Source organism: Callithrix jacchus, chromosome 11 (assembly GCF_049354715.1).
Source record: "Callithrix jacchus isolate 240 chromosome 11, calJac240_pri, whole genome shotgun sequence".
In the NCBI taxonomy this organism is placed as follows: domain Eukaryota; kingdom Metazoa; phylum Chordata; class Mammalia; order Primates; family Cebidae; genus Callithrix; species Callithrix jacchus.
Window position 1 is genome coordinate 110,003,636 of NC_133512.1, and position 22,451 is coordinate 110,026,086.

Below are 22,451 nucleotides of genomic sequence, written 5' to 3' on the forward strand. Positions count from 1 at the left end.
CCAGCTGAACAAGGAGGACTGTGGTCTTGGTGAAAAGACAAAGAGATGTTTGCTTTCAGCTTCTTGGAGTACCTTGGTTCAATTTCAAGTTTTAAGGAATGACGCCCCAAAGAACTCTCTCAAAGAAAGGTTGTGGGTATTAAAGTAATGCCCTCTTTGGAGACTTAAGCTTTCTGAGAACAAATGGAAGAAAATAAAAGATAACTCTTTGTCATATCTCATGTTTTTCAAGCCAGAGACTGATAAATGCATTAGATGTATGACTCGATTAGTTGTCACAAGAATTCTGTAAAGCATGGAAACGAATTAATCCAATTTTATAGATGAGGAAATGGAGGCTGAGGGATGTTAAATAAACTGCAGAAGGCCTTTGGATTTCAAATACAAACCCTGTGAAAACAATGATTTCTTATTACTCCAGAACTCAAGTAGTCAGTCATTATGCAGTATCTGTTGCATTAGAGCTTAGGTCTTTTTAGGTGGAACTGATGGATAAAGTAGAGAGAAAGATAATGGATCAGCAAAAAAATATCCACATAGAAATTTAAAAAGGAAGAGACACGACAGTAGTCACTAAAATGCCAGAAAGCAGACAAAGAAACTCGGTGTTGGTGATGGTGGTGGTGGTGGATAGGGAGAGTTTATTCTACTTATTGAGGGCAATGCTTACTGCTTTTACATACCTTATCTCACTTGAGGTGCTACTATTCCATTATATGAATAAGGAAACTGAGGCCTCAGGCAGGTAAAGTAAATTTCTCAATGATTTCCGCCAGTAATTAGCAAAGGCTAGATTTGAACTGAGGTTGTCTGACTCCAAAATCAACGTTGTGTTTATGACTTTGCAGTGAATGAAGGCGGACACCCAGAATGATGGGGGAGAAGGATCACATCATTCAGATACGGCCTGTGGTCATTTGTTCATTCACTTATCCAAGCACACACATTTACTTGTCTCATCTTTCCAAGTCCTGGAGATAGAAAGTTAAATGAAACTTAGAGCCTGCCTTTGTTTTCTTCAAATTATATATGATGAGTACAAAGTATATAAAAAAGTTAATATTTAATGTGGAGTCACAGATGATAAAATGCTATATGCAAGAATCTATGGGATTCGACCTGACTTTTCTGCTCTTTGAAGTCTCTGGAATTGCTGGAGTTACAATTACGGCCAGCATGAAAAAGAGGAAGTGCTGAAATACTGAGTTCATTCATAGCCTTTTCTCCAATGCGGTCTCTGCCACCAGATTACTCTTTTATTTATTTATTTTTAAGATGAGTCTTACTTTGTTGCCCAGGCTGGAGTGCAGTGGTGTGATCTCAGCTCACTGCAACCTCTGCCTCCCAGGTTCAAGCTCCTGCTTCAGCCTTGCAAGTAGCTGGGATTACAGGCATGCACCACCATGCCTGGCTGATTTTTTTTTTTTTTTTTTGGCAGAGACAAGCTTTCATTATGTTGGTCAGGCTGGTCTTGAACTCCTGGCCTCAAGTGAACTGACCGCCTCAGCCTCCCAAAGTGCTGAGACTGTAGTCCTGAACCACTGTGGCTGGCTGTAATTACTATTGTGAAGAAAGTTTTAAGTCTATCTTGTCTAGAAAATCTTCTTCTAGCCCTCCAGCCTACCTGGCCACCCACTCCTTGAACTCTCAGGGCACATAGTCATCCTGACCATTTCTCACCTGTCCTTGATCACTCATGCCTCAGTTGATGCATCTTCCTGCAAAGCCTATAAACTGCAGTATTTGAGAGAGGGACGATACCTTCCCCCACCCCCTGAAAAAGAAAACCAAAGTCCTCTACAAAGCAGTGTTGTTTACATATTGAATGCCCTATGTATAATTATTATTTAAGTACAGAAATCTTTCCAGAAGGCCCTATGCAACTCAGAGACAGAAAGAAAATAAAGACATGATGACCCATCAAAACATTTGTTAATGTAGGACCAGAACATTTTACAGTTTCTGAGATGGAAAGGAACCAGTAAAGTTCCGAAGTCTATAGGATTTGCCAAAGATGGCATTCCCATATATGTGGTCAGGAGACGTGAGGTATGGGGGTTGCCACATGGGGGATCTCTGGGGTTCCTCCCACACTCTACCCACATACTCACTCACTTCTTGGTTAGAAAATTTAAAGAAGCCATTAGGATTTTGGAGGTGCTTGGGCATTTATAAAATTCTTGATATTAAAATTTAACTTTCACTAACCACATGGGGAAAGAAACCTAAAAATCACATTCTGATTTCTGCACCGAGGATACCAAAAGGTGGAATGAAGAAAGTCCCAATAGCTGGAGGCGACTCTCAGGAGCAGAGGAAGCAGAGTCTGAATCTGCATGGCCAGCCTCTGCTCTCCCTGACCCGCCCAGGCCGATTTTCATCAGGCCTGACATATGGAGTGATGGATTCACTAATGCAGCCTCAGAAACGCTTTAGGTGACTGATGCAGTTTCTGATTAAGATTGAATGTATTTGTAGAAGTGAGAGAGAGGGAGAGAAAGAGAGAGACCACCAACCTGAGAGGAACCCCACCTCCAATGGAGAGGCCAGGCTTCGGGACAGACAAAGCAGTTTATTGTGAGAAGTTCCACTAAGGGGCCTGGGAAACTCCAGCATTGACGGGTGGCTGTGACCCATTTGGCACTGGCGCCGCTGCCTTGCATATTTCCACATCCTAGACGGTCAAACACCTGGGTTACCTCTTGAGTGCAGCCCTGTTCTTAGAGATTTATGATGTTCACCAAACCTGGCTGCTGGCTAATGTGCTGGAAAGGTAATGCTCTGACAGCCCAGTCTGCAACCCAATGCTCCCCAGGAGGGCCTTCCTCTCCTGCTTATGCTCTTGCTGAATTGCCCAGCCATCTTCGGCAGAAAGGAAAATAATCTCCACTCTCTTTTGGGACTGCTTGAACCTCTGGTGTCTGACATGGGTCATTTTTGAAATCTGCCCCCTCCTGTTTGAAAGGCATGAGGCCCCTGTTATTAATGAAAGGTGACCTTGGCCTGCCTTTGTAAAAGTTCTATTCCATTACATCACTTGACAGATGTAATCATGAAAAATGCCCCACTCGGAATTTCTCAGGAACACTTGTTAGCCCTCCAGAGAGACTTTCTTGTAAGATTTGTGTTCCCCGAATATGGACAATGCCCTCAAGATCAAAATTCTAGAGGTAGAAAATGAGATGTAGGGGTTGCATCTTGCTCCAAGTTTGCACAGAAATGAATGGAGAGACTGAGAATGTTGCTGAAGCAGTTTGAGTTCAGGATCCTCAGAATTTCGATTTCTAACAAGTTCCCCGGTGACAGTGATACTGATCACCTGGGAAAAGTATTTCAGACCTGAAGAGAGAATCTTGGATCAGCTGCCATGAGAGTAACAAAGGTCTTAAGAGATTATTCTATTCAGAGGTTTACTGACTATATTCAACGTGGCCTGAGGATTCTGAAGAGGTGTCTTCGGGTAGATGCAGCAGGCAAGAGGAGATCCCCTAGCTAGCACAAGAAATGATAAGAGCAGATATTTTTTATCAGTTGTATATTTTGGAGTTTTAGATATGGTTTTATTTGACAGGAGGTTTTTAATCGAGCAGAGTTCATTTTATTTTCAGTATGCAAATGTAGAGACAGAGGCTGAGAGTTAGGATCACAGAACTGGCCATCCCAGCGTGTGTATCAGCTCTGCCATGGGATACTTTTACTGCATTCTCTTTTCTCGGCTTCAAAACCCCCTTCTATACTCTGCCCTGGAGCACTGGGAATGTGACCCTGTAGAGCACATTTCTGTTTCTCAGTTGGCTCCACAGCAGGCTGTCAGTAAGGCGTGTGAGAGGGAAACCCAGAGTCACTAGGTGGTTTAAGATCTTGGGTATTAGAATCCGGTTACATCTCCCCTTTCCACATTTCAGGAGCTCCCTTTCCAAATAACGTCCTAACTTGCGCAAGAGAGAACTAGTAAAACTGACTTCAACTTCATTTGTAATTCTGCAGCACACATGCTTAAATGCTGTGCTTGCTGTTCAATAATACCAGCCCACAGGTTAGAAGAGATGAGATTCATTTAAGGCTACCACATTAGTCCTCATCTGTGGTTTGTGATAAGAATTTAGACTGGAGCTTGCACATTTTGTAAGCATTCTGGGATATTCAGAAGAATCCATCCCTCACCACCGTCCTCATAGTCATCATTACTTCTGTAATGGTCAAGGACAGCAGCCATCTGGGCTCTCAAGGCACTTTCTTCAGCTGGTAATTTATCACAATCAACCACAGGTGTTCATTTGATTAATGGTGATACCGTTGCACGGCATAGTTATTAGCATCCTCTTTTGCATCGGCAAGGAGCCCATCACCATTCAAGCCCAAGAACAGAGCCAAACCAATCCCTCTATCCCATCTATGAGAGCCTGATTCCTGACCTTGTGCCAGCTACCAATTTCTAGGTGTCAGGTTCAGCCAAGAAATAAACCACATCAATTATTTTAACAGAGAGAATGAACATGAGTAATAGTTAACAATGTCTCAAGTTATTAATGATGCAGCTGAAATAAAACATGGAGGGATCATCTAGTATCACAAAGTGGCATGTAGAAGGCCGTGTTTGGACCTGAGAGATGATACCATAAAAAAAGACATAATGTATACTGCACATCTGTGTGTACAATTTCCCTTGACTTCGAAGCCCATCTGGTCTCCTGAGATTCTGTGTCGTTGCAGCACTTTTCACTTGCTTCTGCCATATAGACTTTGCTTGTGTTACACATATTTTTATATATGTCTACTCTCCATCAATTGCTGGTGCCTCATTGGTTATCTTATTCGTACATGGAAGAAAGTAGCTTAATACACACAGAAAAGAATAATGATCCATGATACTGCTAAAGCCACTTTAATGAATTGAATACTCAGTGCATGCCATGTTCTGGAGCGCCTGTCTTGGGGTTGTGTCTTTTAGGGTACTATATAGCCTCCTGGAAACGTTAGCAATGTTTCATTGTTTAACACCGAGCCACCAGTGACTCTAAAAATAGGTATTTGCTTCTGGCTTCTAATGAGATTTAGTCCCGCTCATCCCGCTCTATTATTCAGCAGCTGAATAATAGAATTATAGATGGAAATATAATAAATAATACATGATTAAAAATAAAATAAAGAAGGTGAGACTATCTTCTGCTTTTCAAATGTGATTTCTCAGACCCTTCTCATAAACCAGCACTTGATGAAAAAGGCTGAATAATAAACCTACGTCTGGTCCAGTCCAGTTGTCTGTGCATGGTGAACATCCAATTCTGAGGAAATATCAAATTCCAAGAAGGTATAGGTTCTTTTGAATTCCTAAGTGGCTTAAATGAAGCTTATCAGTACAACAGATAGGATATCTGTAGTACATTCACTTTTATAACCTTGTAGGAGATAAGAGAGGACCTTGCCTCATGATTTTCAGATTAGTTACTCATGTGAACTGAATGTTAAAAATCTTAGTGTGAATTTATTTATTTAATCCTTTGATAGTTTTGCAAGCGTTGGCTGAGAGCAGAATTTGACAATAAGGGAAACAATGAGTATAGGTCAATTTTTTAAAGTTGCAAACAATAAAATTTCCTCTAGCTGTGATAGTTTATACAGTGAGAGATTGATTAAGGGGGAGAGCTGAATGAATACATTCAAAGCTGGACTTCTGAGAACAAAAACACACTGCAGAGCCACAGTCCTCACCTGCAAACCAGATGCCACACACCATACCTCTCTCCCCTCATGACTCAGGTCTCTTATGAACGCATCTGATGGGCAATTCCCTAAGTCGTCTCCAAAATAGTTGTGAGTTAGGCTGGGAAATGTAGTTGTTACTGCTTTTTAAAGGTTTGTTTTATTCTGTTTTCTGCTTTTTGCTTTTCCATTTCTGCTTGCTGGAAAAGAGTTGGAATGGATATTGAGCAAGACAAGACATGATGTGATGTATACTTGGAGGCAGGGAAGTCAGATTGGCTCTCAGTGAAATGTCTCTTTGGAGACACATGTGGGGAGTGAGGGCCGCCAGCAGGGGTCAGTTTCAACAAGATGACTGAGGGAGGGGGAACTCAAAGGGAGATAAAAAAGTCTACGAAAAAACTTGTGGGAAGCACCCAGAAGTACTTTGTAACAATATCACATTATAAATAACACCTGGCAGAGTATATAAAATATTAAATATCACAGCACAAAATTATTTTACAGTTTTCATTATATTCAGTCCTCTTTCTTTTTCATTTATCCCAAGAATACTATGTAGCAGGTAAAGAGTAATAAATTGGTTTGGATTAGGTTTAATAGCACCTGATTCATTCACTACCCAATTTTTATGTTTTACACATTTGTTGTATAGGTAAGTTATTTTACACTGGAGTGTAACTTCATCAGAAATTTAAGAGTTTTCATTTTTTTTAATTTTAAAAAGTGGCATTTTCTAACATTTTTATTATTTTACTTTTTTGTCTGCTCTTGGACCAGGTGTTGAAAATCTCTCCAGTTGTTAATAGCTTCACATTTTTCAATAAATATGATAGAGGGGTGGAGGAGTGGTTAAAAAAAATTAAATGGCAACAATTTTACAAAAGATAGATATTTAGGCTGAATTTGAAAGCTGAGAAAGTGTGGCTCAGAACCTGTGGAGACTGCAAGTAAGCATCAGGTGAAGGAAGTGAACAGCCAGAATAAACCACCCAGGCAAAATGTCAGCAGGCATAGTGCGTCTTTGAGCATCTTCTATTTTTCATCTTACTAGACACCTGCTGCCTAGTTCCCTGTCTCTTTTACCTGCTGTCTGTCACTGGTAGGAAAGCAAGTAAAGCGCCCTTAAGCAAAGCTGTTCTAAGAAATGTGTACTGTGGAAACTCCCAAAAGAGAAATGGATGGATTCATTTGACTGCCTCATTGCTGCTGCACAGCCTAATTTATATTCATTTGCACTGGAGAATGATTACAACTGTATAATTAAAAAATTGGCTTTGCTATTGGCACTCAAAATTGACAACAATTAATATCTTGTTATTTAAATGGGGAGACATCACAGTTCTCTAATTGGCAATGTCAGGTAGGATTTATGGATTCATTAGAGATTAGGAGTTGACACTTGTATTTTAAAACCAAGTCTATCTACCTTTGTATGACATGGCGCATTGATGATACATAGGCATACCTCATTCTGTTGGGCTTTGCTTAATTGTGCTTCTCAGATATTGCATATTTTACAAATGGAAGATTTGTGGTAACCCTGAATTCGACAAGTCTATCAGCACTGTTTTCCAATAGCGTGTGCTCACTTTGTGTCTCTCTGTGTCATATTTTCATAATTTATACTATATTTTGAATTTTACAATCATTTTTATTATTATTATGTCCTTCTGTGTGATCAGTGATCTTTGATGTTACTGTTGTAATTGTTTTGGGGTATCATTAACTGCACCCATATAAGATGGCAAACTTCAAAGAGATAAATGTTCGCCCGTGTTCTGACTGTTCTGATGATAGATCATTTCCCTGTCTGTCTTCCTCTTATTGGGCCCCCTTATTTGCTGAGAGACAATAATACTGAAATTAGGCCAACTATACTAAAAAAAAAAAAATTACGCAAACTAGTAACCCGACAATGAGACAATGGCCTCCAAGTGTTCAAATAAAAGGAAGAGTTGAATGTCTCTCCTTTTAAATTAAAAGCCAGAAATGACTATTCCTAGTAAGGAAGGGCATATCAAAAGCCAAGATAGACCAAAAGCAAGGCCTTCTGTGCCAAACAGCCAAATTATGAATGCAAAGGAAAGATGCTTGAAGGAGATTTAAAGTGCTACTCCAGGAAATACACGAATGAAAGCAAAATAGCCTAATTGCTGATATGGAGAAAGTTTGAATGGTCTGGATACAAGATCAAACCAATCAGAACATTGTTTTAATTCAAAGCCTAATACAGAGAAAGGAACATTGTTTTAATCCAAAGCCTAATTCAGAGAAAGGCCTTACCTCTCTTCAATTCTTTTTTCGAAATGGAATCTCCCTCTGTCGCCCAGGCTGAAGTGCAGAGGTGCAATCTCAGCTCACTGCAACCTCCACCTCCCAGGGTCAAGCAATTCTTCTGCCTCAGCCTCCTGCATAGCTGGGATTACAGGTGTGCACTATGACACCCAGCTAATTTTTGTATTTTTAGTAGAGAGGTTTTGCCATATTGGCCAGTTTGTTTTCAAACTTCTGATGTCAAGTGATCCACCCACCTTGGCCTCCCAAGGTGCTGGGATTACAGGCATGAGACACTGTGCCTGACCTTTTCAATTTTATGAAGGCAAAGAGAAAAGAGAAGAAGCTGCAGAAAAAAAGTTTTAAGCCAGGAGAGAGTGGTTTATGAGGTTTAAGGAAAGTAACCATCTCCCTAATATAAAAGTGTATGGTGCAACAGCAAATGCTGATGTAGAAGCTGCAGCAGGTTATCCAGAAGCTCCAGCTAAGATCATTGATAAAGGTGGCTACACTAAATAACACATTTCCTGTGCAGATGAAACAGACTTCTGTTAGATCTCATCTAGCACTTTTATAGCTAGAGAGCAGTCAATGCCTGGCTTTAAAGCTTCAAAGGACAGGCTGACTCTCCTGTTAGGGGCTAATGCAGCTGGTAACTTGAAGTTGAAGCCAATGCTCACTGACCTGAGTGAGTGAAATATACTGAAATATTACTAGGGCCCTTAAGAATTATGCTGAACCTACTCTGCCTGTGCTCTATCAAGGGAACAATAAGGCCTGAATGACCGCACATCTGTTTACAGCATGGTTTACCGAATATTTTTAACTTACTGTTGAGATACACTACTCAGAAAAAAATATCCCTATCAAAATATTATTACTCATTGACAATGCACCTGGTCACCCAAGAGCTCTGATGGAGGTGTATCAGGATTTTATTAATGTTTCCATGCCTGCCAATACAACATTCATTCTGAAGCCCATGGATCAAAGGGTCATTTCAACTTTCAAATTATATATAAGAAATACATTTTGTAAGGCTATAGCTGCCATAGATAGTGATTCCTCTGATGGATCTGGGCCAAGTAAATTTAAAACCTTCTGGAAGGCATTCATCATTCTCGATGCCATTAAAAACATTCATGATTCATAGGAGGAGGTCAAAATAACATTAGCAAAACGTTGGAAGAAGTGGATTCCAAACCTCGGGAATAACTTTAAGGGGCTTAGGGCTTCAGTAGAGGAAGCAACTGCAGATGTGGTGGAGATAACAAGAGAACCAGAATTGGAAGTGAAGCCTGAAAATATTGAATTGCTGCAATCTCACCATCAAACTTGAACAGATGAGGAGTTGCTTCCTATGGATAAGCAAAGAATGTGGTTTCTTGAGATGGAATCTACTCTTGGTGGCAATGTGAACATTGTTAAAATGACAACAAAGTATTTAGAACATTCATAAACCTAGCTGATAAAGGCAGTGGCAGGGTTTGAGAGAAGTGGCTTGGATTTTGAAGGAAGTTCTCCTGTGGGTAAAATGTTATCAAACACCATCGCATTCTACAGAGAAATCATTCATGAAAGACTCAATTGATGTGACAAACTTTATTGTTGTCTTATTTTAAGAAATTGCCACAGCCACCCCAGACTTCAGCCACCAACTGCCCGGATCACTTAGCAGCCATCAACATCTAGGTAAGACCCTCTACTAGCAAAATAATCATGTCTCAGTGAAGGCTCAGATTATAATCAGCATATATTAGCAATACAATATTTAAAAATTAAGATAAATACTTTTTAAAGATATACTGCTATTGCACACTTAATAGGCTACAGTGTAGTATAAACATAAATTTTGTATGCACTGGGAACCAAAAAAAGTTGTATGACTTGCTTTATTGTGACAGTCACTTTAATTGCAGTGGTCTGGAACCCAACATGAACCCAACATGCAATATCTCCAAGTTATGATGGTAAATCAGTTTCCTCAGCCATTCCAATCCTGCAGGTCACAGAGAAATTGTATCTAACCCTCACTCTTTACTCTTTACTTTGGATCCTGTCTTTTTTATTTTTTCTTTCAGTTCCAGCATCAAATGATCATTTAAATTGGTAGAATAAGTGAACCACTTAGGTTTAGAGGTAAATTAATTTTCATCTGGGTCTGGCAGGTGTCAAAATGTCAGTCTCAGACAATTTAGGGAAACCAAGTAAGATCAGGGTTATCTGATTGATTCTAATCTTTCTGTCCCTGGTTAATCTTTACAATCCATAGAATAGTGTTTATACCCTGGGGAACTTAATGAGAGCCAATGTGATGGGGACAGATGGACAGATGAAGGCTGGATGAGGAGCATCTTGTCCTTGGTCATCATCTGCCTGTCATAAGGTTTAATCCTCACCACATCTAAGGATATAGACTGTGATTATTACCAGATCACCCTACCAGGATATTAATGTCTATCACTAAAATTCACCTTATCAAGATCTGAACCCCAACACCCACTAGCAGCCTGGTGGAGTCTACCATAAAAAAGAAATAAGGTAGATGGATAATCCCTCAAGTGGTTTGAAAAGGTTTTAGTCATCCAAACTGAGAAACTAGTTACCACTGTAATTTGTATATATGAATGTATGTATGTATATTTGTATTTCTGTGACATAGTGATGTTAAAAAGCAGAATTTATTCTGCACTGATTTTTCCTTTTTTAAAAATTTATTTATTATACTTTAGGTACTGGGGTACATGTGCAGATCATGCAGGTTTCTTACATAGATATACACGTGCCATGGTGGTGGTTTGCTGCATCCATTGCCTTGTCATCTACATTAGGTATTTCTCCTAATGCTATCCCTCCCCAATCCCCCCACCCCATGCTATTCCTTCCCTAGCCCTCCACTACCCAGCCGTCGTATGATGTTTTCCTTCCTGTGTCCATATGTTCTCATTGTTCAACACCCATTTATGAGTGAGGACCTGATGTGTTGGGTTTTCTGTTCTTGCATCAGTTTGTTGAGAATGATAGTTGCCAGTTTCATCCATGTTCCTGCAAAGGATGTGAACTAATCCTTTTTTATGGCTGCATAGTATTCCATGGTGTATGCCACACTTTCTTTATCCAGTCTATCACTGATAGGCAGCTGGGTTGGTTCCAAGTCTTTGCTATTGTGAATAGTGCTACAATAAACACACATGCGCCTGTGTCTTTACAATAGAATGATTTATAATCCTTTGGGTATATACCCAGTAATGAGATTGCTGGGTCAAATGGTATTTCTATTTCTAGATCCTTGAGTAATCACCACACTGTCTTCCACAATGGTTGAACTAATTTACATTCCCACCAACAGTGTAAAAGCATTCCTATTTCTCCACATCCTCTCCAGCATCTGTTGTCTCCTGATTTTTTATGATCGCCATTCTAACTGGTGTGAGGTGGTATCTCATTGTTTTGATTAGCATTTCTCTAATAACCAGTGATGATGAGCTTTTTTTTCATATGTTTTTTGGCTGCATAAATGTCTTCTTTTGAAAAGTATCTGTTCATATCCTTTGCTCACTTTTTGATGAGTTTTCTTTTCTTGTCAAGTTGTTTAAGTTCTCCGTAGATTCTGGATATTAGCCCTTTGTCAGATGGGTTGATTGCAAAATTTTTTCCCATTTTGTTGGTTGCCAGTACACTCTATTGATAGTTTATTTTGCTTTGCAGAAGCTCTTAAGTTTAATTAGATCCTATTTGTCTATTTTAGCTTTTATTGCCATTGCTTTTGTGTTTTAGTCATGAAGTCCTTGCCCATGCCTATGTCCTGAATGGTATTGCCTAGATTTTCTTCTAGAGTTTTTATGGTGTTGGGCCTCATGTTTAAATCTTTAATCCATCTAGAGTTAATTTTTGTATAAGGTGTAAGGAAGGGATCCAGTTTCAGCTTTCTGCATATGGCTAGCCAGTTTTCCCAACACCATTTATTAAATAGTGAATCCTTTCCCCATTGCTCGTTTTTGTCAGGTTTGTCAAAGATCAGATGGTTGTAGTTGAGTGCGATTCTCTCTGAGACCTCTGTTCTGTTCCATTGGTCTGTATTCCTGTTTTGGTACCAGTGCCATGCTGTTTTGATTACAGTAGCCTTGAAATATAGTTTGAAGTCTTTCTTTTCTTATTAGTAAGTCCAGTTTTCCTATAATCTTTCTTCCTCTGGATGGCTAAATAAAACCATAATTTAGTCCTAAAGAGAGGGCAGAACACAGGAAAAGAAAATAAAATTCATGACTGTTGAGTAACAATTCATTACTTTTCAGAGCATGAAATCCATAATGATAATAAACAATGAATTGGCTCAGTGAGAAGTAGTTCTTCCTTCCTCTGGACTAAAGATACAGGCTGTAAGAAAACAAGTCAGAAAGAGTAAGATTGCAAAGACATAGGTGTGTCCCTCAGTAGGGATCCTGTATCCTTCCCTTTGAATAAAAGAGGACAGAAAATATAATCCTAGGTGCTTTAGAGAGTTCACGAACAGATGAAGCTGTTTCTCCCTTCCAAAGAACACAGAAAATCTTATAATACCCTTTCCCTTCAACTCATGGCATTAAGCATGGAATAAGGGCAGGAATAGAAGCAGCTGTAGGGGGGTTTGGAAGAGGAGTTCAAGGGTACATTCTGCCTCTGGCTCTGCCCTTTATCAGTGACTTTGTGCAAATTACTTAATCTACCTTTCTATTGGGCAGGGTTGTTGGTATTGGTTTGTGTTTGTTAAAGCACACTATCAACTCAAATCTCAGAATTATAAGCCATATTACATACAGTAAATACCAAAATGGATTACTCACATTAAATATATATATATATATATATATACACACACACATATATGTGTGTGTGTATTTGTGAATGTAATGTATATTTTATATATATACACAGAGAGAGAGAGAGAGAGTTGTAGACATATTTAGTCTGAGTTCTTAATTACAGACTGAATTTTAATGAGCTGGTTGTGGTCAGAAATAAAAATTACAAAAAATGGATTGCTGGAATAGAAATCAATGTGACTAAATCACCTCTTCATCCAACTAGAGGCATTCTTAAATCAAGTGCAGGTGGCATTTTCATTCAAAAATTTGTGTCATCATTTCTTCTATCATAGCAAACATATATTGAATTACTCCCAGGTACCAGGTTTGGAAACTCAGTAAATGGTAACTTTACAAGTACAACATGAATAAGTACCTTTCCTGAGTTGCCCTAAAAAGAAACTTAGATTGTCAGGAACTGAACAGCTGTCAGATGCTGTGCTTCAGTGGGCCAAGCATGATGAGGCACCAATGAGGAGGGACAAGAATAAGATAGCCTACGGAAACTGAGGCTACCCAGAGAGAAGATAAAATGTCAACATGAACCAAAGCCCGAACCTTAAATTTGATATTCAGAGTAGCTGCCACTTATGCCACTTATACCTCATTGAGTTTCAGTTTTTCAAGGGACCACTGACTGCTTGTGGCATGTATGGAAAATTGGCACACCTCAAAGGGTTGCTAGTGAACCTCAAACCCATTATTTGCATATGATGAATCTGAGCCACTGGCAGGTGAAGTGACCACCCAGACTGTGTGCCAGGGAATAGTAAAGCCAGAACTAAAAGTGGACATCCCTGTTTCTAATGCAGTGATTTTTCCACCAGTTTTAGCCCTGGCTACCTACTAATGGGTTTCTCTCATGACATACTAACATGAATGTGATCTTACTAAAACAGTAAGTCAGATTTTATTTTGAAGATCTATTTAGCTCAAGGGTTGTCATATTTAGTGATGCAAAGTAATGATAAATAAATTCCAGGGAGGAGGTAAATAAATTGTGAATACATTTCCAAATCTGCTGGAAGATGAAAACTCAGCTATTTTTGTTATCCTTGGTTCAGACTTTTCTGCTCCTACAAAAAAAATTGGTGAGTTGAGCTGTACTGGCTTTGGCATTTTTTCAAAGGGGTTCTTTCATTTTGCAGAAGACCTCATTTATTCCTAGCTCTCACTGCTCCCAGGGGGTTGGAAACTCAGCCAGGGCATTTGATTTATATAATTAGCCTTTCGTGAGTATGGATGGCCTCTCGCTCCAGCATGAAGTGAGGTGAATTTGAGGAAAAACACTCTTCCTTTATCCTTCTTTCTGCTCTCCCTCCCAACTCTTGTTCTCATTTGTAACCCGATTTACCAGGGAAAGCAATGATTCTGCAATCCAATGTGATCTCACCCTGTCAGAGCTTTCAGCCAGAAAGACTTAGAGCCCATCAATTTCATAATAATGGGTGAATAATGATGGTCTCTTTGGTATTGCTCTCACCCAAATCCCCATTTAAAGAGGGCGACTGGAAGGACAAAGGCTAGTGTTTCAGGAAGGGCAGATTTAGGATAGATCAGCCATGGAAATCAGCATTGGCTCACATGTCCAGGACCTAATGAGAATCTGGCAGCGGCCCAAAAGTAGTTGAATCCACTTTGCCTCTGCATTCTAGTCCTTATTTGGGTTCTTTTCATGAGACTCTGTAATATTATAAGGGGAGGAGGTGAGGAAGCAGTGCAGGGAGAGGGCAATCTCAAGACTATTTGCTACAGATTCATCTCCAGTGTCCTTGTTACAGTGACAATGGATAGAATCTCTGATTCTTCTACAAGGAATTCTTCCCCACTTTTCTATGTCCTATTTTGTAAGTTTTGGAGATGCCCAATTTCCCTGCTTCAGGTGGTGGCAACTCTGTGTACTTGAAGTCCATGAGGTTGCCAGTTGATTTGAGATCATTTGAATTTGCCAATTTGATTGTCAGCCTCTTTATCTTTTTCCAATCATAATACATCATCTTCTTCATGCATATTCTCATATTCTTGAAATCTGACATTCCTAGAAGATGTAGTCAGAGAGTGTCAGTAGAGATGAAATAAGAGGAAAAGTGCAAAAAGACACTTAGCTGCATATCCTGATGAAATAATTTAAAAACCTATTTGAAAGTAGCTAGAATGTATATGTCAGTGAGGAGGTAGGGAACTTATTTTCCGCAGGAGCAATCTGTGTCCAGCCATAATGGTGTAGACGTCCTTCTGGTAAAAGGAGAATAGTCCAAAAGGTGATAGAAACAGCTTCTTGCCCAACCATATTTGATCTGAAGCATGTGGTGATTACTCTGATTCATATGCAATGAAAACGCTTTGGAGTACTAATCTCAGAGCCAGGCTTCATATGATGAAAACGAAACAGGTTTTCAGATATGATTAATTAAAGAATGTTTACATCTTGTGGGGGAGGGGGAAAGATGTTGAATGCTATAGAATTATTGAGTTCTACTTAGTTTTGAGGTTGATCTGTATTTAGTGCTGAGTTTTGTATTTTAATCTCTAACATTCTCAAACTGAGTGGGTATACTCTGTGTGTGTCAGCCTCTGTGTTGTTATCAAGTTGGTTGAACCTGAGGACATTGGCCAGTCTGATTTGAGTCACTTATGTTGTACTTTGGTTCTGAGCACAGTGAATTGCTCAACCATGCTTGTTAAAATACAGACGGTCTACAGGAATGGTCTAAATGTGGCCACTATCACTTTCTCTCTCATATATAAAATAATTTCCTTTAGATGAGTATTGGGCTTTATGAAAGTTCTCAGTTCCCAGCTCTTAGCAAGTGTCCTTTTTCTGTCAGCTCCCAAACAGTGTCACCAGGAGGTTAAAGAAGACAAGCTCAGAGGTTCTGTGGCTTTTCCCTTTTGCTGCTCCTCTAGGTGCATACCTTGGTTTTAAGAAGATGTAAAACAGGTAACAGGCATTCCTTTTGGAAACTATTAGCCCCCTTATACATAGTTTGGAGAGATGTGCAATGCTGCTTTTCATCTTATGCATTGTTATTTTTGAGAACTTGCAACTTGCATTCCACATGAACTTCCTCACTCCTCTCCATTTTTTTCCTTGGCATTCCTTCTCTTTTGCCCTCCCTGTTTTTCAGTTCTCTTTTTAGGCAATAAAGCTTTCTTCTTCATCTCCTGCGTATTGATGAATGAGTTTCATTCATCTTTTTTTCTCTCTTTTTTTTTTTGATGGGGAGGGGGAGCGGGTGGTCTATGAATAGCTATAGACTTTGCCTGCTCCCATTTTTCCACTTGGCTATTCAGTTCCATGGAGACAGAAAGTGGAAGAGAGCAGCAGGGTGGGAGGCACCGGGGTCAGAGGTCAAGAGTGGCCACCTTTTGAATTAAAGCTTCTGATTTCTACTGTGGATAACATATTGTAACCCAAAGTAACTGTGCAAGTACTTGGCTGTCAGAAGGCTCAAAGCAAAGGGAAGGAGGAGAAAAAGAAGAGAAGATCAGAGAAAGGGAGAAGAATGCAAATCCTGGGTCAGTTAATATTTGCAGTGTTTTTTAAGATTGTGTTTAGTGACTACATATGGGAGTCATTATTCTTTGAACCACGCTGCATAACTTCTCAGGCATTGGACTGAAATACATTGTGCAATCTAGGTACAGAAGATTGCAGCTTTTCCACCTTATACACAACTTTATTTAAAACAATTTAATCATGTGGCAAACTATTATACAACATCAAATCTTTTTTGTTGGGGAGAATGCTACATACGCAATTTATTGTCACTTCTTACAGACTTTGCAGGACCAGCACTGAAGAGGCTATGTGTATCCTGTTGGGCATTACATATGAACTTAAGCTTAGCTGGTTTAGTATTGTAGTAATTGTCTCATAAACTGCCAGAAATTCTATAGAAACAGTCAATGAATGAAATTGGTTTGCCTTTTCAAACTAATTTGTGCTGTTTAACACCCTAAATATAATTTTGATGAGAAATGGATTAACAACAGAATCAAATTATAATTTTTCTACTGATTTTTAAGGGCTGACTCTCTATTTTATTTGTCTTTATGGCAATTACACAGACATCTACAGTTTTAATAACTATGTAGAAATGGTAAATCATGAGGAGAGATAATGTGATAATTTTTTTTTATATCTTAAGCACTTTTATATGCTAGGATAGTACTTGGTTTATATCAAATAACCTCAATACAAATTGGGAGTCATCCTAAGAGAAGTCTCATGTGATTAGGCTTCCAGTTTTGTCTGCGGAAGGATTCCATAATAATAGTAATTAAAATCTGACTGAATCCTAAAATACAGTGATTCGACCTGAGTCTACAATAGAATAAAAGGACGTTGCATAGAAGATCTTTTCAAATTGTGTAGCTCATCAGAATTACTTGGGACATAAATATTTTTCTTGCTGGGTCTCATAACTGGTGATTCAGATGTGAAACTTATTTGTAAACTACGGTCACAGGGAATAAATCTTGCAAGTAAAGTCTTCAAGTCTGAAGCACATAGTGGAATTTAGAGCCATATACAATAAAATTCCATTATGACATCAACAACAACGAAAAATACAGTGAGAATGTTGTAAAACAAAACATTTTCATGTCTCATGCAGCTGACCCATAGAAACAGTGCCTTATTGATATGATTACAATAAATACTATACAATGAACAAACATGAACATCAAGTGCTTTCTTTTTGAGACCCTACAAGTAATAGTTATTGTTTGATGAAGGAACTAAGTTGCATACAGCTTACGTTGAGAATAGGGAAAGCAGAGCGGAACTGATACACTTTTGAATTATTTTGAGCAATTTAGGCAACTCTGTCCTACCATGAAATGGCACATTCTATATGTTCCAATCACTTCCCTACACAAGGAAATGAGATAATTCAAGTGTAAATGCCTTAAAATTATAAAAGCAGCAGATAAGTATAAGATGGAGTCCACTATTACATTGTTCTGAACAAAATTTCACTACAATGACAGCATTGGACATCTCCTGACATTCCTTGTCTAAAATATCAACCTGGAAAACATGCCCAGAGAGTGGAGAGAAGGGCACTGATAGTCCCACAAAACTCCTTGTGATATTTGGAGTATAAGTTGGTAATAAACCCAATTCTTTTGCATCCATTTCTGATTTCCTTTCTTCCTTGCCTTATCTAATCTTTCCTTCTGATTTTTTTTTGTTGTTGTTGTTCCTTGAATTTTGGCTGATTGCTAGAACTGCTTATTTTTATTTTAAAAGCAACCACATTCTTCCTTTTACCAGTAGTTAAATATTATGTTATGACAACATTCATGCAATTTGGCAACTAGGACTTAGAGGACATGGTATGTTGCCTCTGTTTTGTTTCTTACTAGCTGTGTCGAATGTTTGATGGCATTTAGCTTCTCTGAGGATGGTTTCATGTCTGGGAGATGGGGACAAGCTCCTCTGCATACTTCACAAAACAGTTGGGATCACATATCATAATATGCATAACATCTTTGTAAGTCATGAATTACTATATAAATATAGAGGGCTTACTTTATTTCTTTACTAAACTGATTTATTTTAAATCTCCAGATAATTTTTATTTTATATGGCAATAACTGTTAATGCTATTGATTTCTTGAAAAGAGTGCTTTTTAAGATTTATTATTGAAAAACAGTAACAAAAATAGTTACTAGAAACCTTAAGGAACATAAACCAACACTTAAATTACTAACCTGAATTTTTGACAGGCAAGAGTAAAGAGGTTCACAGTTACCTCTACTTAGCTAGATCTTAGTCTTCAAATGATAAGATATATTTTTAAATTTTTACATTAATTAAAAAGCAAACAGAACAGAATAAAACATACTTTTTGTACTGAGTTCAGCAAACAAACTATTAGCATGTTTGAGTTTTTGTTTGTTTTAATCTGAGTTCGCAGAGTCCTGCTCATTCTACATCTATACATGAGCTCATTGGTGCTTTCCATGAGAATCCAACATTTAAGCTTCTGGTCTGCATGGTGTTCTGGACTGGGTAGCTTTGCTCTACTTTTTTTTTTTGACTTCAGATATACAATTTCTCAGCTTGTCTTGTCATCCTAGGGCAAAGCTATGGACCCTTTCAGTTGTTACTACACTCTCTGAATTGACCAAATATGGCTCATTATTCCTCTCTCTTAAAACATCTGGTCCAATCTTTCCATGAGCAGATTCACCTGTCATAGTTGTTCACGATGACAACTCTCACTGCTGTCTCCTTCCTGATGGATTTGTGAGCATTTACACTAAATGTGCTGTGGGCAGCCTACTCTGTCTACCCCATCCAGTGGTCTTTACAGTGCCCTTTGGTTGTTCCTTGCCACTTGGGGACCTCCCTTTTGTGCATTCTCACCACGTCAGTCTTCCCTATAGTCCTGCTTTAGTTTCTGATGCAACTCCATTCCCCACATTGCCTGTTTTATTTTTCGCTGTAACACATATTCCAAATTGCTTAGGAGACTCTAGTCATGTAAGGATGTTGTTTGCAGAAGCTGCATTTTACTAAATACTGTACTACACTCTTTGTACGTTTTCTCTAGAACCTAGGTCTGACTTCTTTGTAATTATCGAAACTATCCTTTAAGAGCCTAGTTGGAAAACATTAAGAATGGGGAATGAATGAGAATTCAGATTCAGGTACAGGTGAAGGATTAAAACATAAAAGAGCTGATCCCCAAGAAGATGGCAAGAGTAGGTTGAGTGAACTTTATACCATATCCAGAATGAGATTTCGAAAATGGAAACTTCAGCTGGTCAAGGTAATACTCAGAAATTGCAGCTAATGGTTCTTTCGGGCTGAAGCAGGGTGGAGTCAGAGAAAAATCAAAGCCCTGTGAAGAGAATTTGAGATATAGAGGAGATATGTCTTGATAAATATCCATAAAAATAAATTCATGAAGAACTAATCAAAGCTGTGTGAGGATCATTTGAGACATACAGGAGATATGCCTTTGTGTTGTTACTAGGGGAGTTTGTTCTGCAAACTCCCATAGCCCCTCCTTATTGTTTGGGAGACTCTGTGCTGAGTAGGTCTGCCAGTTGCAAGAACATTTTTATCTCTACTGTTAGATTAGCTAGTATCTGCTCATGTCTTCCAAATTCAGTAGGCTTCACCGTCTCTGAAGAACTCCTTAATTCACCCCTGACTCCCAAGGAAGAGTTAGGTTCTTGCTTCTGTCTCTTTCCATCATGCCCCAATATCCTCTCTGTTATTGTCAGCTTGTTTGTCAGTTTCTTCTGCCAGGCTGCGATATTTGAGGGCAGGCACCACACCGTGTTTTGCTAGGTCTCTGATCCCTAGTGCCTGGGCTGACACCTACAAAGCACTTGATAAATATCCATAAGAATGAATGCATGAAGAACTAAGGAAAAATTAAGTTCATATGAAATAGCTGATGAATTTTTATGCTCCTCAAATTATGCTGGTAGAATCAACCACCTGTGCCTTAGGTCCTAAGGCCACTCTGATTGTCAAAATTCTGACTCAAGTTCAGTAAAAGATATAAAAATGTTTACATTGTGAATTTTAATGTAATACCAGTGTTCCATCCACCTACCTGTTCATCTATTTATCATCTATCTACCTACTGAGAAAGAGAGGTTAGTGTTCTAAAGAGGGAAGCAACATTGCTCCTGTGGAGGGTCAGCAACTCATCTTGGGCTTTTCTTCCTTGTGTGCTTAGCCCAGAGGCTTGGGATAAAAGGCCATGGCTCTCCATGAAAGAATTTTACACCTAGAGCCAGTGAAGTGGACTTCTGAGTATTTGGCAGGAGGAGGATTTGGGTCTTCCCTGGTTTTTTAAATGAGTGATGCCTATTACTTGGGGGCTACCATGATTCTATGGTCAGGACAGGGTCTCTGGCAGACTTAGATTTTAATTATTCAGGGCTGATTCTCAGGCACAGAAGTAAAAACCAGGAGTGTACAATCAGAAGAGATAAAGATGTTTGTCTCTTTCACAAGGGCAGGCAGAGGGGTGAGGAGTCAGGGAAGGTTGTGTTGAAGGTTAAAGCTTGTACATCTGAGAGAAGTGTGTCTTTCATACCAGAGCATGGCTTTTAGTAATACTGGCACTTTCTGCCTCCTCTTTGGAAATAACTGCCCATCGTATTTGGTGATGTCATCAGGAAGACTTCTTTTTACTCTGCACTGTGCCATTAAATGTCCTCAAAGGGGGTTACCATGGGGACCTTATGGTGAGTAGCACAGCGCTGCCTACTTCAATCCCTAGCTCTGTTCCTGATGATAAACCTGGCTTAATGACTGGATCTTTCTAAAACTCACTTTTCCCATTTGTAAAATGGAAACTAAGTCATCCCCTAATGGAGTGCTTATAAAGTTAACTGAGATACAAGGATGTAAAACATTTGCCCAAAGCCAAAAAGAGTAACCACCACCATGGACAACAACAAAATCCAGTTAATGTTAGCTACGATCGTTGGGAGTTTTGTTATAGTGAGACAGCATTCATTTTAGGCACTGGATGTCTAAAGACCAGGCAGGAAAAGGCCAGGGAAGACCCAAATCCTCATACTTGCCAAATACTCAAAAGTCCCCTTCATTGGATTTAGGTTTAAGATTCTTTCATGGCGATCCCATGGCCTTTTATCCCAAGTCTTTAGGCTAAGCACATGAGGAAGAAAAGCTCAAGATGCAGTGGCTGCCCCTCCATGGCAGCAATGTGGCTTCTTAAAGAACATGACCCTGGGAACTCCCAAAAGCTGGAGGTAGGGCTAGGCATATTAAGGATGAACAGTATTCTGACTGTGAATACGAAATGCCCACAGAGGTATAGCATGGATCCATGGAGGGAGTATGTGGGAATGCTCAGTGCCATTTTTCATTAAACTCCAGGGGTAATGAATATTTTCTTTGCTATTGGTACTTAATAAAGCACTCTTCAGTGTGTTCAGTTGCTTTCAGTTAGTCCAAAGCTCACCAAGTCTTTCCTGGAACTGATTCTCACAATGAATCTAGACCCAGCTTGGTGCTATTAACCAGGCCTAAAGCCATATGATTTCTCCAAATCCCTGGCTATATTATAGATCTTACTCTATTTTTTTTTTTTTTTTTTCCGCTCGCAAGTTGAATTTTGGATGAGAAACCAAAACAGAGTTACTTTTTTGAAATTCCTGGCAGGAAACCTTAACCCCTGCAGAGAGGTGGTGCCAAGAGCAAAGGGAGTTGACAGAGTCGGATGCTTCCTGCTATTCTGGGCAGGAAGGCAGGAAATAGTCCTGCTTTACAATAATTATAGGCAACAGAGCTAGGAATAAAGCAGAGCCTCTATGGAAACAATCTGTTCTCAATATGGTGTGCTGAGCCACCAAGAGTGTGCGCAGAATTTTGACCAGATCTCACTGTGTCTCAGTGACCAGCCTCCCAGTGCCCATGCATTTTTTAACGTGAATTATAAGAGGTTTATAACTCTTTAGTTATTTATATGTTAAAACCTGTGGAAGGATTAGAAGATTTGAAAAAAAATAAATGTTCACATTAGAGAAAATACTATATTAAATAGCTGGGACTCATTTTTCTGTTTAATATTTAATCAGAAACTCAGTCAACTTTTGGACAGTTTCAGGTCAATATTTGGCTA

General features: G+C 39.1%; 1 protein-coding gene across 6 annotated transcripts in view; it reads left to right on the forward strand.

Moving 5' to 3' along the window:
- The window catches only part of PTN (pleiotrophin), a 111,926-nt gene that overhangs the window by 23,700 nt on the left and 65,775 nt on the right, over positions 1-22,451 (forward strand). For 2 of the 6 annotated variants that reach the window (XM_078342117.1, XM_078342118.1), the window contains exon 2: positions 9,604-9,672. The exons of the other annotated variants lie outside the window; for them this stretch is intronic. The gene's annotated coding sequence lies outside the window, so the exon portion shown is untranslated. The remainder of the gene's footprint in view (positions 1-9,603; positions 9,673-22,451) is intronic. 6 annotated transcript variants of the gene reach the window in all.